The sequence below is a fragment of the Thermobia domestica genome, chromosome 5 (genome assembly GCF_964235325.1).
Source record: "Thermobia domestica chromosome 5, izTheDome1.hap1.1, whole genome shotgun sequence".
NCBI lineage: Eukaryota > Metazoa > Arthropoda > Insecta > Zygentoma > Lepismatidae > Thermobia > Thermobia domestica.
In genome coordinates, this window is record NC_137458.1 from 159,766,138 (window position 1) to 159,784,206 (window position 18,069).

Consider the following 18,069-nt stretch of genomic DNA (forward strand, 5'->3'; position numbering starts at 1 on the left):
AAACAATTATGTTTTAGAGGTTAGAAATTTTAACTTCCATCTCAATGTTTTAATTGTTTATTATATTTTGATAACGACTAGTGAGAATCATAACGGCAAGTGAGAAATATTCATTTTATTTTGTTTCTATCAAAATAGCAATCTTGTGTGTGTTAGGCACCCACAGAATTATTTGTGTTGGTGCTGGAGCCCCGGAGCACCCACGTAGCCGGCGCGCATGGTGGCGGGCACCATCAAATGTAAGTTTGATGATATTTTCGTACTTCATTTGTCAAGAGTTCTGGCTATTAATGTAAAATTCAAGGATGTTATAAGATCCTTGGTAAATTTGACCTTTAGGGGATATAACTGGAAGAAAAAGAAGAACAAGAAGTTTTAAATACATGAACCATGTAAGGAGTTTAGTGTTATTTTTAAACTGTTAGCAACGGACATCAAGGTAATGTTTCTTTCATCTAATTATTTGTAATTGTGGTTTTAGTAATACTTCTCATTTTGTACAAGAATTGTCAATTTTTGTGTTTATTACTTTAATTGTTGTAATACTCCTGCAGTTTATTAACTGTCATCCGAGTTCACAAAAATAACTTTTGTTACTTTAAGTTACACATTCTACCATACAGTCCCAGTTTAGGTAAACATACATTGTTGATCCATTTCTTTCGTTAGAAAATTTCACTCTTGCTACCTTAGGGCATATGTCAGTCTGAGGGAAGCCACCATTTTTTTTAACCAAAAAAGATACTTTATTTTAAATTTTGCCTAAGTCTGGTTAGGTAAGGGTAGTGTAGGTTATCTTAGGTCAGATTAGCTTTGTTATTTCAATGTATATTATGTCTGTACTTACCTTGCCCCCATAGCCGGTTCTGGACTTTTCTTCAGTGTAAGCAAACAATATTTTGGCTCCCCCACCTAAATGATAAAATAATTGAAAGTTGTAATTGACAAAAATTCTTCAAATAATTGTTACAATTGGAAATTTCTTCAATATCTGTAGTCTCCCCGTAAACATTAACAAAAAATGGCGAAATTATAATGTGGTGACACCTGTCGATGAATAATGAACGAAGTTCCAATTTTAGTATTTAATATAAATTTTTACTAATATGCATAAGACACAACTAATATATATATATAGCTAGATAGATAGATAGATATACCATGTGATCAAAAGTATCCGGACACCTGGCTGAAAATGACTTACAAGTTCATGGCGCCCTCCATCAGTACTGGTGGAATTCAATATGTAGTTGGCCCACCCTTAGCCTTGATGACAGCTTCCACTCTCGCAGGCATACTTTCAATCAGGTGTAGGAAATTTTCTTGGGGAATGGTAGCCCATTCTTCACGGAGTACTGAACTGAGGAGAGGTATCGATGCAGGTTGGTGAGGTCTGGCACGAATTTGGCGTTCCGAAACATCCTAAAAATGTTCTATAGGATTCAAGTGAGGACTCTGTACAGGCCAGTTCATTACAGGGATGTTATGGTCGTGTTACCACTCCGCCACAGGCCGTGCAGTGTGTACAGGTGCTCGCTCGTGTTGAAAGATACAATAGCCATCCCCGAATTGTCCTCCAACAGTGGGAAGCAAGAAGGTGCTTAAAACATCAATGTAGGCCTGCGCTGTGAGAGTGTCACGGAAAACAAGAAGGGATGCAAGCCCCTTCCAACAAAAACACGACCATACCATAACACCACCACCTCCAAATTTTACTGTTGGCACTACACACGCTCACAGATGACGTTCACCGGGCATTCACCATACCCACACCCTGCCATCAGATCGCTACATTGTGTACCGTGATTCGTCACTCCACACAACGTTTTTCCACCGTTCAATCGTCCAATGTTTACGCTCCTTAGACCAAGCGAGGCGTCGTATGGCATTTACCTGCGTGATGTGTGGCTTATGAGCAGTCGCTTGACCATGAAATCCAAGTTTTCTAACCTCACGTCTAACTGGCATAATACTTGGAGTGGATCCTGATGCAGTTTGGAATTCCTGTACGATGGTTTGGATAGATGTCTGTCTATTACACTTTACGACCCTCTTCAACTGTCGGCGGTCTCTGTCAGTCAGCAGACGAGGTCGGCCTGTATGCTTTCGTGCTGTATATATCCCTTCATGTTTCAACTTCACTATCACATCAGACTCAATGGACCTAGGGATGTTTAGGAGTGTGGAAATCTCGCGTACAGACTTCTGACACAAGTGACACCCAATCAACTGACCACGTTCGAAGTCCGTGAGTTGCACGGAGCGCTCCATTCTGCTTTTTTACGATGTCTAATGACTATTGAGGTCGCTGATAATGAGTACCTGGCAGTAGGTGGCAGCACAATGCACCTAATATGAAAAACGTTTGTTTTGGGGGTGTCCGGATACTTTTGATCACATTGTATATATATATATATATATATATATATATATATATATCGGATGTTCTAAAAATGACGCCCACGGACCACAGAGCACTATTCTACAAGTCAAAATGAGGCACAAAATATATACTAGTATATTTTTCGGGTACTCGTCTGGAGATACGAATTGAACAGTGTGGCAACGTCGCATATAAAGAACAGTAGAGTAGATCTACCAATCTATCAAATAGTCACATCAATTCTTTGCAGGTGGCAGCTGAAGTCGATATAGATAAATAGTAGCAGCAATTAGTGTAGCAATCGATTTAACTACATGATGTATTCTCTGTGAAGAAAATTTATGAATGTTTTCCGTGGGATAGTATCTTGCCCCTTGCTGCTATGAAAATAAAATACTACTAGTAAAATACTACACATTGCCCCATATCATTTTGCCAGTAGCTTCCTATTTGCTGATTAGTTAAAACAGTATTCCTGGGCAGTGGCGAAAAATGTATTTGCTTTTTCGTGCATTCTACAAAAAGACAGAGTGAAAGCAATAAAAACGAAACAAAAATACAATGCGATGTAAAGTGCTTGGACTCTTTCGACAAATCACTCAATCTAGCGCTTTCCTTGCAAGCAGGTCTTGATGGTGTCATACGTTCGTGAGACTTCGTGCTAGTAACATCGTCTCTCGCTCGCTGACCGTTTGTGTTGTAACACAGGACAAGTTGCAAACTTAGTTTGTGTATTGTGTTAATTCTCAGTGAGATATTTAAGTTTGTGTTAGTGTTCTGGATCTACATATCCATATATATATATATATATATATATATATATATATATATATATATATATATATATATATATATATATATATATATATATATATATATATATATATATATATATATTCTTTTCGAAGTTATTTTTGTGGTCGTGTTTCGACGGAAAATTCAACATGAGTTGTTTGCGTGAGAATTCCTTACGTATTAATTTTGGTCAAGTAAGTCAAAAGCCTATTCAATTTTTATCCATGAGTGGATACGAAACACATTCAAATTAACAATTGATCAACTCCATAGTATAGAACTAGACTACATAAGGAAACAACTGTATATTAAACTAGTCAACAAGGTGCTGTGTGAACGAATTCTCGCTTCAACTAATGGTGAAGTCAAATACACCGATAGTGACAAGGAACATTTACTTCCTATTGATCTTGCTGACAACAGCTTTACAGTCGTTAAAGTATGTTTGTGCCCCATGGAACTTAGTAACCAACAGTTAACTCGGTTTTTTTTCATTATGGTGAAATACAGTCAATCATAGACGAACAGTATTCTGCGAACTATGTGTATGTCACCCGTACTGGACGTAAATTAATTAAGATGAAGGTTAAACAAAATATTCCTTCATTTATTACAGTGTGTGGTTTAAGGCTATTTTGTAGTTACTCAGGACAAATCCAAACTTGCGCGTTGTGCAATTCACAGGACCATTTTGTTCAAGAGTGCCCCCGCAAAAAAGTTCAGCAAATCAAAGTTAATCCGCAAGTTAGAAGCTTCCAACCGCCACCGCTCCGTATACCTCATAATCTTCCACACGATAAAGATACTTTGCATACTGATAACTACACGGAATTTCCGCTGCTTACTTCTGCTCGCCCTGGTGCTTCAAGTCAAGATGTTCCAGCAGTTGAAACATCCCTAGATCTGGACATTTGCCCTGACCCACCTATGGAAGGAGTTCGTTCTACTGACCCGGAAGTTCTTGCTCCTTCGGAACCTACTGCAGTACCCTCAACTAATTCTGATCCCAAGGCCCAGGAAATTACCCATGAAGGACAACTTGCTCAGGTAGGTGACCAACCGTCAGTTCAGGATTTAAAAGTTGTTCCGAGTGCTCCCATGGACCATGATACTCAATCTGCCGTGCACTTGGAAACAGACTCACACATCACTCTCAATAGGAATGTACAACCCCTTACCAGTGACTCTGCTAGTGAATCTGATCTCAGTGCCCCTGTATACGAAAAACGTAAACTTTCCAAACTAAAGACAACTGTTAGTGGAGTTTCGAAAATTCTAAAGGAAGCCGTACTTCCGATGTTACCCAAGTTTCAGGTGCCCGAACCCGGGCCACTTTGAAAAAGCTGAAAGCTGGTATCCCCGTTGGGGACGACTTATAATTATTTTCCTTGTTATATTGTGGTCTATATTACAGCCATTTATGCAGTGTTTAACATTTCGCCTCACTCTATTTTTGTTTATGTTTATCTTTATGTATAGTTTTACTTTTGCCACCATTAACTTCAATGGATTTACTTCTCCTGTTAAACAAGAAGCATTAAGAGACTTTATCTACAAAGCAGATATTGATGTGTTGTTCGCTCAAGATGTAGCCCTTCCAGAGTATAGTTATCTTTCACATCATACATGCTATTCTCGTTTTACGGAGAATGGGCTAGGTACAGCTATCATCTACCGTAATGATCTAGAGTTTGAGGCCGTTAATGATCACCCAAATGAACGAATCTCCGTTGGAATGCTTGACCGCAACAAATTATGCAATATTTACGTGCCATCTGGGTCTCACAAAAAGCGAGAGAGACAGAATTTCTTCAACACTGATCTTGCACAGGCTTTATTTAATGGTGCCAACCCTTGTATTTTAGGTGGAGATTATAATTCCGTTTTACAACCTATTGACCAGACTCCCAACTTTAACTTCTCTCCTGAACTCCAGCGAATAGTAGACACATATAATCTAGTTGATGTGTGGCGTCACTTTCGACCCACTGACCCAGGTCACTCATTTCATACTTCAAAATCATCCAGTCGCTTGGACAGTTTTTACGTAAGTCGCTCACTAGTAGCACAAGTACGAGATGTTACCCTCGAACCTGTCTGTTTTAGCGATCACTATGCCCTTGTTATGAGAATAACCCTACCAGTGTCAAAATTTTTGAGAAGTAGTCCTCTTTGGTATTTTAACACTTCTATACTTATGGACCCTATCAGCATTTAATTCGAGAGGAATGGAGAATCTTGTCTCCATTAATATCACGCTATCAGGGCAAACTTATGTATTTTTGGGATAAGCGAGTTAAACCTAGATTTCGATCCATAAGTAAGCAATATTGTATCCAAAGGAACCAAGCATATAATAATCAATATAACTATTACTCGCGCCTACTCAAGGAATACATGCAAGAACAATTGCGAGGCCGCCTGGTCCGGCCTCAAATACAAGAAATCAAAGCCCATCTATTGTCATTGCATAACCAACGAATGCGTGGTTTTTTTGTTCGCAGCAAAATTGCCCCGGCCGCTGACATGGAACAGGCTAGTATTGTACAAATTCAAAAAGAACGATACAGAGGCAAACAAAAGTTGATTTCATCCATTAGGGGCAAGGATGGCCAAATTTATGCAGGTTTGCAGGTACTTCCCCAATTTGTTCAGTATTATAAACAATTGTATGCAAAACCTACTGTAAATAATGAAGATGATGAATCTCTTTTGGACTATATCCCTTCAATCCTAGATGTTAATGCTCAAGAGTATTTAAACAGTCCTTTTACCGTAGATGAAGTTGAGACCTCCATTAGATTAGGAAAACGTGGCAAATCTACTGGAATTGACTCTCTTCCTTTAGAATTTTATCTTAGTTTCATTGATATTCTTGCCCCCTTTCTCACGGATCTCTTCAATGAATATCGAGAAAATTTTACTTTAGGAGAATCTCTCTCTACGGGTATTACTGTTTTAATAATTAAAAAGTCTAACTCTACGTCTATTGATCATTACCGCCCGATCAGTCTTTTATGTGCCGATTTAAAAATCTTAACACGATGTCTAGCGCTTCGTATGAACCATTATATAGGAGAGTTGCTTAGTTCCTGTCAATACGGTCATGGACACCATGCGTTACTTTATGAAGCTTTAGCTAACAAAAGAGATTTTATAGCCTATCATGAGACTGCCGCCCCCACTCCTGTGGCCATTCTATCCACTGATTTTTCACAAGCTTTTGACAGGATATCACACGACTATCTCTTTAAAGTCCTACACAAATTTGGATTTAATGGCACTTTTCTGTCCATGCTTCAGGGAGTGTATCACAACAGAATTACGAAATTGAAACTTAATGGTGGTTTAAGCTCCGCTATCCCTTTGTGTACTGGAATTCTTTAAGGTGACACCATGTCCAGTATTCTATTTAGTCTCTCAATCGCACCTCTAATATACGCGGCGCAGACCAAACTCAATGGCATCAAAATTTACCACGCCTCTATTTCAGTCGCGAGTTACTTAGATGATGTACACTTCTATGTGAACAGTATTTCCACCCTCGCAAATATTCAGAATCTTATAGACGCGTATCAAAGCATTTCAGGAGCAAGATTAAATAAACAAAAAACAAAGCTCCCTGTATTCATCCAGAATATCAGGATCAATATAGTGCGTACTACACGGCAGTTAATTCCGTCAAAATCCTGGGTATTGAATGGTTCAATACCATCAAACAAACCATTACTTTCAATTATGATATCATAGCACACAAAATACGTGGTCTTCTAATACGACATAAACCCCGCAATATGGACATGATCAGTAGAAATTTCTTTCTCAAACAAAAAACGTTCAGCCTTCTGTGGTTTGTTTGCTCTATTTTTCCTCTCCCCCTACAAACATACAAATTCCTCATGAGTCAAGCTTTGTTCTTTCTGTGGCATAATAAAGTGCTTCGCGTTTCACGTGAGCAACTCGTGTTACCTCCGGCACAAGGTGGCATAGGATTTCAAAACATATTGCTCCAAGGTCAGGCACTACTATTGAAACGAACCATCGACGTGTTCACGAATGATAAGAACAGTGTATCTAGTAACGTTATCTCTACTTGTTTAGCTTGTGTCGACCTTCAAACACCTATTAATATTTTTCCTTGGGGCCATAAATTCCCACACCTGCGAGAACCAGTTCTTGATATAGCCTATGGGCTGATTGCCCGAAGCAACTTAGACCTCATGCCCGTTAGAGCAATTTATCGCCGTTATCTGCAGACACAACACTTCGTCACGGCTCATATTCAATTGCAAGAGCCACAACTTCACTGACCTTATATTTAGCGAAATATCAACGCTCTTTTCTTAACTACTCAGCAAAAATCGCTCTGGTATTTCATTGTCAACAACAAATACGAAACGCTAGACCGCCTCTTTAACTTAGGAATGGTGGATCACAATATGTGTTTTCACTGCAATAACAAAGATACTCTTGAGCATCGCTTACAATTTTGTACAGAGATTCAAAATATCTGGCACCATTTTAGCCTACTTATAAGTAAGATTTGTCGCTCGTCTCCCCACTACATTACGGCTAATAATATTCTTATTTATCCAGATTTTCATTATTTCCCTAATGCAAAAAATAACAGTGTAATTTGGCTCGCTGCATATACTCTTCTATATGTGCTTACCACACATCGACCGTATCATGTCGATGTGTATTTGTCTTATCTGCGACACCATTTGCAAAAACTTCCTGTGCAATATAAACGAAAACATTTTGCCAATTATTTGGTTGTCTTAGTTTCATAACCTAGTATGTATTTTTCTTTCATTGAATTGTTATCTATCTTTTAATCATGTTTTGTCTCGCCTGAATAACAGCTTAATGTGATGACTATAAACTCTTTGGAATAATTTGGTAGTCTTACCTTCATAACACTTACGTTTACTGTTCATAATTGTCATTTGTTCCTTCTTTATTTCTTTTATTTTTTTATTTTTTTAATTTAATTTTTTTCTTTTAATTTATTCCAATTTATATTTCTATATAGTTTTTTTCGGCACTTTGTTTCTGGATTACTTTTGTAACTGCCTAATGTAACTGTAATTAAATTGTCTATAAAGTCTTTAAAAAAAAGATGGTGTAATCGGTGATACCGTGGGCTCAAGTTCACGGGGTCCTCAGATCGATTCCCTCTGAAGACACACTCTTTATTTTCTTTACAACAATAGTTCTTTTTTAACTATCCAAACATTCGAGAAAAGGAAATTGTGTAGAAGCACAACATTTCACTTTTGTCTTCACATTATCGCGAAGAAATATGATCATTTCTTGCAGTTCAAATTGTAGCCAAAAAGTTAGAGAATAATGTTTTTCGGTTTGTTAATAACAATGTCCAGTGTGTTGTCGTCGGCAGAGCTCTACACTGTAGACCTTAAAGTTGCAAGTTTCTGAGGAAAATAGTGTCCATTTTTAATAATAATAATAATAATAATAATAATAATAATAATAATAATAATAATAATAATAATAATAATAATAATACTATAATGACAAAAGAAGGAAAGAAAAAGACACATAGTCGAAGATATTGTTAGGAACAGAAGAGATATACTTTATGTCAGATTCTTTTTAGGTTTACACATGCATATTATTACATTTATGCATTGACAGATACAATTATTATTTTGTGAGAACAAGAAATGGCGTATAAATATGTGTTAGCAGGTAGCATTAAAGAATTTTTTCGACCTTCTTCTAGATACGTTGAGTTGTTTTCGAGAGTAACGCCCTTTTCAGCAGCAAGGCTATATGAGATGGGACCTACTGATTATCGTGGAATTCGAACCACATGAGTTCCTGCCGGGAATCGAACCCTTGTCTTTTGCTAGATAGGAAGGTGAGGTAAGAGCTTGAGTAGAATCCTTCTTGTGACTAGAGTTCTAAGTTCGATCACTATTTGTAATTTGTGTTATTCATTTAATGCTTTACCAACGTTGCATGTAGCGTTGAAGCTAATAATAACTTGTTAGCGAAATCACAGGTTTTGCAGCGTGACAGAGTACCAAATCATCTTGGTAGATGCCATCAGCATCAGGGAACAATATTTGGGCCATGGGTAGAACCTGGCCCCCAAAAATGGCCTCATACGCCTTAGCATTCATCATTCCATGCAGGGCTATAATGGGACCTGCAGAAAACCACGATATTACTGCCCATACTGTAACAGAACCACACCCATGCTTTACAGTGGGGAGCACACAGTCTGTATCATAGGCCTGCGACGGTGTTCTCCATACGTCAACACGACCGGTTGTTGGAAACAAGGTGAAGGTCGATTCATCGGACCACATTACGTGTTTCCACTGCTCATGAATCCACGCCTTGTGGTCCTTGCACCACTGGATACGCCTCTTCGCATTTACTGCTGTGACCAGGGATTTGGCGATAACGGCCTTCCATTTCGGACATAGCGGCGGACATTTCCTTCATATTCCATAAACCACTTATCCTAGAACAACCAAATTCGGTACAAGTCAATATCGAATATCAATATCGTTAATATTGCCCTATTCCCAAATTGAAAAAAAAATAGTTGTTAGCAGTGTTGCCAGGTTCAAAACTAAATGTTAATCTTTATTATTTTATTTACTTTTGAACCTAAGTTGTTGTACGACGAAAGTTCCTTTGCTGTATCTTACTGACTTGAATGTGCTAAGCAAGAACCTGTTCGGTGCCACTGTGTCATTGTTGGGCAAATTGAGAGACGGATCCTGATATCAGGGTCCTCATTAGCTTCATAGACGCTGCTGTTCATAGACGTTTCCTTTAATATCTCGCTAACCATTTATCCTAGAACAAGCAAATTCGGAACGTATTGAATAACAGTTCTATTAACATTAACCCCATCCCCAAGTTGAAAAAATACAGTAACTGTTAGCAGTGTTGCCAGGTTCAAAACAAAGGTTTATTTCTTTATTTACGTTTAGGGATTTTGAATGGAGGAGTAAAGGAAAAATATAGGTATACGTTTATACTGTATTATTTATGCAGAAGAAAAACAAAAGAAAAATGCATTCAGACTATTGCAATACTGCATAAATTTGAGTGATGCGACTGGGTGAAAAGTAGAGATGCAAGGGCTCGGAAAAAAGCCGGCTTTTTTGGGAAAAAACTCGGTTTTTTCTGCTTTGCTTTTTTGCTTCGGAAATTTTGGGCTTTTTTCAAAATACTGCTTTAAATTGATAAAACAGACTTTGTATCGCTTCTCTATAACACAAAAAATCATTTAATTAGTGGTTGATGCTGATAATAATATAAAACATCGAAAATAAACTATGAATTTCGAAAAAATATTTCAAACAATTTTTCTTCAACATATTTACATTATGAATTCCACAGGATTAACCAATGTATATAATAAAAATTTTTTAACCTCCTATATACAAAAGTAAGCAGAGTTGGCAAGAACCGTGGTTGTTTTTGAAAATGCCAAAAACCCGTTTTTTGGGGGATGCTTAAACCAGGCTTTTTTGGTTTAAACCTGGCTTTTTTGACTTAGATTTTTTGCTTTATGTATTTATATTACATATTCACAGAAATAGCCTAAGTTTGTTTCGCCTTGATGTTATTATGCAACAGCGGGGTTATGCCGGAAGAACTCCCATAAGCTTAAAGAAGTGCGGTCAGTAAATTTCTTAAGTTGAGAATCTCCCGCCCTAGCCATTGGGAAAATCCCGTCATTACTTGAAATGTAAGACAATAACGGGAAAATCCTGTTATTGCTTTGCATGTAAAATTTAAAGGTCAACGTACCATAATCAGTACGCTAAAACTGAGATATTAAATTACAAATTTAGTACCGGTACGTAGATATCATTGAAAGTCCAATCCAAGCTAAAGTTGGAAGCTACGTAGGCAATCGATAAATTTTGCCAATTTCTATCAATATATTTAAGCAATATTGGCTTCTTTATAAAACAACACGCATTTAGGCATGTAGAAATATACAATTTGGTTTGTTTCGTATATTTAGGCTTAACATCCTTACGAAATACCGAGGTTATCAAGGAGAAGACTTTCGCTTAAACTGACATCCGAACCGCTACTTGGGTTACGCATGAAAGAAGGATTGTGGTTCGACCTAGAATTGAACATGGGACACCTTGATTAAAAGGTGAAAGGGAAATAAAACTATTGCAGGTGGTTTGATATCTGGAAACGTTACCATGAAGTTCACACGATTCGCATTTTTCATTCTTTTTATTTTTGTGGTTTAAACCAGTTATTAAAAAAAAAAAGTTGGTGTAAATCAGCCAACCCTAAAAGTAAACACTTCTTTTTAAAGATTACACAAATAACTAGCAAAATAGTATGTAGTATTTTTACTTCAAAATATTCCATACCCTCTTTTTGAAACAAAATAAAATTAAAATAAAACATAAGAGAAATACTTAGATTTATATGATACACTTAAAGGCTGCACATCTAGAGCTTTTGGTTCTGTATATTCTTGAAATTCTACAGTTAAGTTTTATAGAACCACCATCACAGTTTACCCAATCCTCAAGTTTTCTGAATTTTTAACAAGAGGGATTCAACATATCATTACGGAACTCCCCCCCCCAAAAAAAAAAAGGACTACGGAATATATTTAAGTTAAGCTAAATACAACTGTACAACAAACATGACTGAGTGATTAGCTTTTGCGCTTCTATCGGGAAGTCCGGGATTCAACCAGCATTCGACCATTCTGACAAAGCTTTTCTTCATTCCATCTGTGAATGTAGAAATAGTGCGTGTACTCTGAGTTGGGCGACTTCCTTTTTTATTGTTTTTAAATCGTTATTATTACTAATTACCAGCAGTGACGGTTTTGCGAAGGTTAGGGGGGCGGTCTTTCGGACTGAAGCCCGTTCCCCAAAGTTACGGAATGTCTGCAACAAACGAAATATCTATTATTTATGCCTTTACTCATAAACTTTAAGCTCCCGTCAAATAAAAATTACGAATGTTTAAAAAAAACTAAACATTAGTAAGAAACCCTGCCCAAAATACTTTTCTAAATCCGCCACTGATTCTCAGTATAAAATGATTTTTAAAGTTGTATCAGGAAGATTATTGCTAAACATATAAACGAAACGAAATATTAGTTATGCCTGTACTCATAAACTTCAAGCACTTCCGAAATAAAATTAGGACTTTTTAGGAAACGAAACAATCAGAAAAAACCCTCCTAAAGTACTTTTCTAAATCCGCTACTGATTATTTGTATAAATTGGTGTTCAAGGTTGTGTCCGGAAAATTATTGCTAAATCACTTCACAGCTACAGTATAACAGAAATGTGGAAGTACGGTTTGACGGATATATTGAAAAACGTACGCTTTGACGGATAAATAAAAAAACGGGCAAGTTTAACTTTTGCGCTAGAAGCTATGACAAACTAGAGAAGAAAAAAGATGTCGATAACCCAAAAGTTAAAATAAAGTTAAATAGCCTCTAAAATTGCCCTCAAATACTACATTCTTCATGTTAGCTTTAATTCGTAAAACATGTGCTCCATCCATCTTGATGGTGAATTTCAGAGCGAAATATTACATTCAGGTCATGGAATTCTTATCTAACTATAGAATATACTATAAGAAAGCTATTTAGATAGAAAAATCATGAAGTTGAAAAAAGCCAAAATTTCCAAAATTCTCGTTTTTTTCCCAAAAAAGCCGGCTTTTTATGTGAAAAAACCCATCGATTCAAAAAAGCCGGCTTTTTTGCATCTCTAGTGAAAAGTAAGAAGAGCCTTTATTGAAATATCTAAATCTCACTGTTAAATGCACCAACCTAGTTTAAGATCTCATATACAGCAGTTAATGTTTATTTGGTAGCGTCCTTTTATTTCATATTTTTTCCAGAAGTATGAAGTTGACTTGTTTAAAAAATATTATTGTTAAACAATAAAACACAGAATGTAAAAAATACACTATCATAACTTCCTTTGCACTCGTTGATGTACAATGAACTATTTTTTTTTCACTATCATTTTTTTTTTCATCAGAATCACTGAAATTGTCTTCCACTGTTCTTGTGAGTGAATTGTCAAATTCATCACTATCGCCACATGCACAGAACTTTTACAGACTAGCTTGTTTGCAGAGCAACTACATTTAGCATTAAAACACTACGTTCCTTGTAAATATGAACAGCAAATCATTGCAACACATCATCTGGAACTACAGCTGAAGTATCTGGAAGCATAACTGAATCCACGAATTTATTTATATCGTCTCAAAGCCAACTACATTGAAGTGGACCCATATTTGGAGATCTTTGTTGCATGGCATTCTTCCAGATATCACATTTTAAATGGGCTCTTTTGGTGTATTCAACGTAAGCTTCATGAGTTGATGGAAGAGCACTTAAACATAAGGATATCATCCTTGAACTTTCTACTTTCTTGGCCCACACAGAGTACCGTACCTGAGACATGTTCTTCTGATGCTCAAGCCCATAGCATGCTGCAGTAAATGCTGAAGCTCCGAGCACAACTGTGTTGAGGTCTGCGGCAGGATTTCCTAGATTTGACATTTTGTATCCCTTCTTTAAAACGAGAAGTGCTACTTCATAAATACTTTCAATAGTGTCGCATCCTGTTAATGCGTGAGCTGCTAGTAAATTCTTAACGATATCAAACGACTTTTCCTTTGATTCTGAAATGTCAATCGCTGTTCTTTGACTGTTCGTATATTTTATAAAGATTTAACTACCTTCAACAATTTCAGCATAATGATGGAAGAAGAGGAGAAATACATTTGTGTCATCGGAAATAACCGTAATATCAGAAGCAGAAGTTTTAGCTAATAGTATAGATTGATGAACAAGAATAACGTCTGCTTCCTCATTTTCATTACTTACACCTGGAAGTGGAAATATTCCATCTGGAGTTACATCGATAGGGGTAGTATCAGGCTCAGTGACTATGAATTTCTGAAGAAGACTTTCTCCATTCACATAAGTAGTTGCATATATGTTGAATTACCGTCAAATAGGGTGAATAGAAACAAAACTTCCAGATTAGTTTTGGATTTATCTAGACTATAAATTAATCAACGAAACTGATTTTTTAAACATAGTCTTTTACGACTAAAGTGTTCAGAGTAGAGACAAAAGGTTTTAGTGAGTTGGCAACATTGAGGTAGACGGCAGCAGCGTTAATGTGTTACTAAAATTCTACACGGTATTTAGGCGCTCCAAAAACATTCATGGTAAGTATGACATTTTCATATTTGTTGAATTTGAACATATGCTTATTTTGTAGTTTGTTGCTTCATTTAATGAAATTCATAGTAAAAGTTGTCCTTTCGTAAATGATTTCTAACAAAATTTAACTTTACTGGATTATTGTTATGATTTTTATTTGGTGGGGTGAATAGGAACACAACATTGTTGGCAGATCAAAATTATTTTTTTTTTATTAAAAGGAAAAATTGTAATAATCTGAAGAGTAGGTAAATATTTGTATATATATTTGTGATTAATATATTTGTTGTATATATCTGTTGTGTTGTATCTGTTGTATATATTTGTGATTAATTTAAGCCATATTGTTTGGTTTTTGTTTGTATCTTTCAGATGTTTGATGTCTACATTAACGTAGATTTGTCATGCCTCGCACCTACAAACCTGTTTTGGGCGGAAAAAACCTATAAGAAGCATCGGCAGGATAACATTAACGCGCATTAGAAGAAATTCGAAATGGTCTCAGTTTAAGGAGAGCACGTGAGAAGTATAACATTAGTTATTCGGTACTTTACAGACATTTGAAACGAGGTGACAACCTAAAAAAAACAAGGTGGTCAAACTGTACTAACTTTAGAGCAAGAACAGAATCTGGTAGAGAGACTATATATATGTACTGAATGGAGATACCTCGTAGATTCTTTAACATTGAGACTTATGGTAAAAGAGTTTCTAGATCGAATGGGGAAGACTGTGAAGCAATTCAAAGAAAACTTGCCAAGTCCAGACTTTGTTAATTCATTTCTAAAGAGACATAAACAAGCTCTCAATGAGAATGTGCCAAAACATCAAAAGAAGCCGCGCAGCCATCACTCCACAAACAACAAAAAGCTATTTTGATCATCTGGAACAGGAGCTGAGTGATGTACTACCCAGTAACGTAGTTAACTACGAGGAGACAAATTTATGTGATGACCCCGGGAAACGAAAAATTATAACACGAAGGGGCTCTCAGTATCCGGAGAGAATAATGAACTCAACAAAAGCGTCAATGAGTATTATGTTGGCTGGGGCGGCAGATGGTACTATATTGTCCCCGCATGTCATATATAAAGCTGAGCATCTCTATACTTCTTGGACGGAAGGTGGTCCGAAGTATGCAAGATACAATCGAACAAGATCCGGGTGGTTTGACCAATGTTGTTTTGAAAACTGGATAGAAACAATCGCTATTCCATATTTTAGAGAAACTAGTGGAAAGAAAATATTAATTGGTGACAATTTGTCATCACATCTCTCTCCTGAAACCATTAGATTGTGCTCAGAAAGTGGTATTCGTTTTATATTTTTACCTACCAGCTCGACTTATCTGACACAGCCACTAGATGTGGCATTTTTTCGCCCAATAAAGATTCTCTAGAGGCAAATTCTTGAGGAGTGGAAAAAGGGATCTGGTAGGAATGAATCAACTATCCCTAAAGGCAAATTTCCAAGTCTTCTGAAAAAACTGTGTGACAAACTGAAGGAGAAACATATCAGAGCTGGATTTAAAAAGTGTGGAATTTTTCCCCTTTGTCGAGACCAAGTACTGAAGATGCTGCGAAAAACAGACACCGAACGAGGAGGAATAGAACAGCAAGAGACAGCTCAGGCCGTAGACCGTTCTCTTATTAACCTTCTCAAGAGCATGCGGGATGAAAAAATTAAACAACGAAAAAAGAGAGTACGAATAGATGTTGTTCCTGGTAAAAGTGTTGGTTCATTTTCTGTAAATGGTACATCTTCATCAAATGACAAAGAATACTTAACCTGGATCCTCTTACTCCGACAGCAGCGGAACGGATCTCTGACGGCAAGTTGATGCACGTGGAACACTCGTCATCAGAGGGCTCTGACGATTATTCTGCTCACGACAGTGACGAAGATTTAAGTTTAACCGGTATATTATTGGAAGGGGAGAAAGATAACACTCCAGAAGGTAATATTCTAGACGATGACGAACTTGTAGCGCCCCAGAATGGTCCGATGTTCTGAATCCCTTCAGAAGGCGGAGATTGTCTAGAAAATATTAAATATGGACAAACTAGGTCGCCAGCCTGTGAAGGTTGCTGACCACAGGCAATCAGAAGAAAAAACAACTGACTAGCAAATGCTCGAGTTGTATAAAGTGACTAAAAATAGGAGCGAACAGACAACATCTAACTATACGAAGTTGACCCACATCTAATCATACGAAGAGATGCGGGAAAACCCCCTTTTCCCATTTATTAAGCAATTTGCTTAATTTACACACAGCAACTAGCCTATGGAAGTTGCTGTCAGGAATAGACAAACACTAAAATAAAGGTTGATTATTTATTTGTCCAATCTATTTAAAGTGGAATCCTTAATAAAATAAAATACATAACTATACAAAACATCTGATTGTAGATAAAAGAAAATAAACAACAGTTCCTTAGCCATGGGTAGCTAGACAACTACTCCTCTCCCAATGGTCAGAACACTTAATATTCATTGGAGATCAAGAGCCCATGTTATTCAAGATTTAGGCATTACTTGAGAGGAGTGTAGCAAAACATTAAGACTAGTTTATCTTTGTAACAAAATATGAATGCAGAACTCTAGTTGAGGTTCCATGTAACACATGATTAAATTGACACTCAAACAGTTAGTCGAACACACAGTATTTGTATATATGCGCGTATGTTGAGTTTACTATATTAAAGGATAGGCGACAAAGTGTTCTGAAACAAAATACCACACACACACAAACATTATAACAGAAATGAGTACTCTACCTGTGTATGACGTCATTCCTTCACATTACCATTCTTACAAAATATTATTCCATAATACTGAGTTAATAGATATAAATGACCGTAGCTGGTGTAACCCGCTTCTATTTGAACAGCATGATTCTTTATGAAAGATCGTATGAAGGCATATGTAAGGCTGCATACTAGCGGACGTGAATATAAGGATCGGGTAGCTCCTTATATAACAAGCTAGATACTTTGTAGAATGCAAAAGGAACTGGGTGGACATAAAGATTGTGCAGAACATTTCACTAAAAGATGTGCACCAAGAAAACTGAATATATCACTTTGAATAATGCACTTTATCTTGAGCAGGCACAAAAAAATATAAAGGTACAGTACTCGAGGCTTATGAATGACACAATGACCCGTGTAATGTATTTTGGAGCCAAGTAGCAAAAGATTGCTACTAGGAACTGGTGTGCACGGAGAGGGACATCTAGCACTAGTTAGAGGAATTTAGGCTGCGTTCACACGTTGTGAATAATATTACGAAATTTTACTTGGAATTACACTATTACTTAATTAACTCGCAAGCTAGGCGATTGACACTTAGCACTGGTTGGATACTACTTAATAAACAACACTTGAATTCACCACACATGAAATTAAAGAAAATCTCACTGCAAGAAGATAGATAAGGCCAGTACAAACAATGCTGAAAAATCACTTCTATTCTGAAGAATTCGTATCTTCTTCTGTCGACATATTGTCGGGGAGAACAAGATGCAACATACTAACGAGCAAACATCATTTCATAGAGGCCAAGAGTTTGCATGAAACAGCTAAGCTTCACTAGAAAAATGAATTTCATTGAAGGCACTAGCTTAGTACAAAGGCTGAGCGACAGCATTTAC

General features: G+C 36.8%; 1 protein-coding gene across 1 annotated transcript in view; it reads left to right on the top strand.

Annotated features, from left to right (window-relative positions):
* The first annotated feature begins 349 nt into the window (after positions 1–349).
* The window catches only part of LOC145686207 (transient receptor potential cation channel subfamily A member 1-like), a 176,832-nt gene continuing 159,112 nt past the window's right edge, over positions 350–18,069 (top strand). Inside the window, exon 1 of the mRNA XM_081759257.1 lies at positions 350–439. The gene's annotated coding sequence lies outside the window, so the exon portion shown is untranslated. The remainder of the gene's footprint in view (positions 440–18,069) is intronic.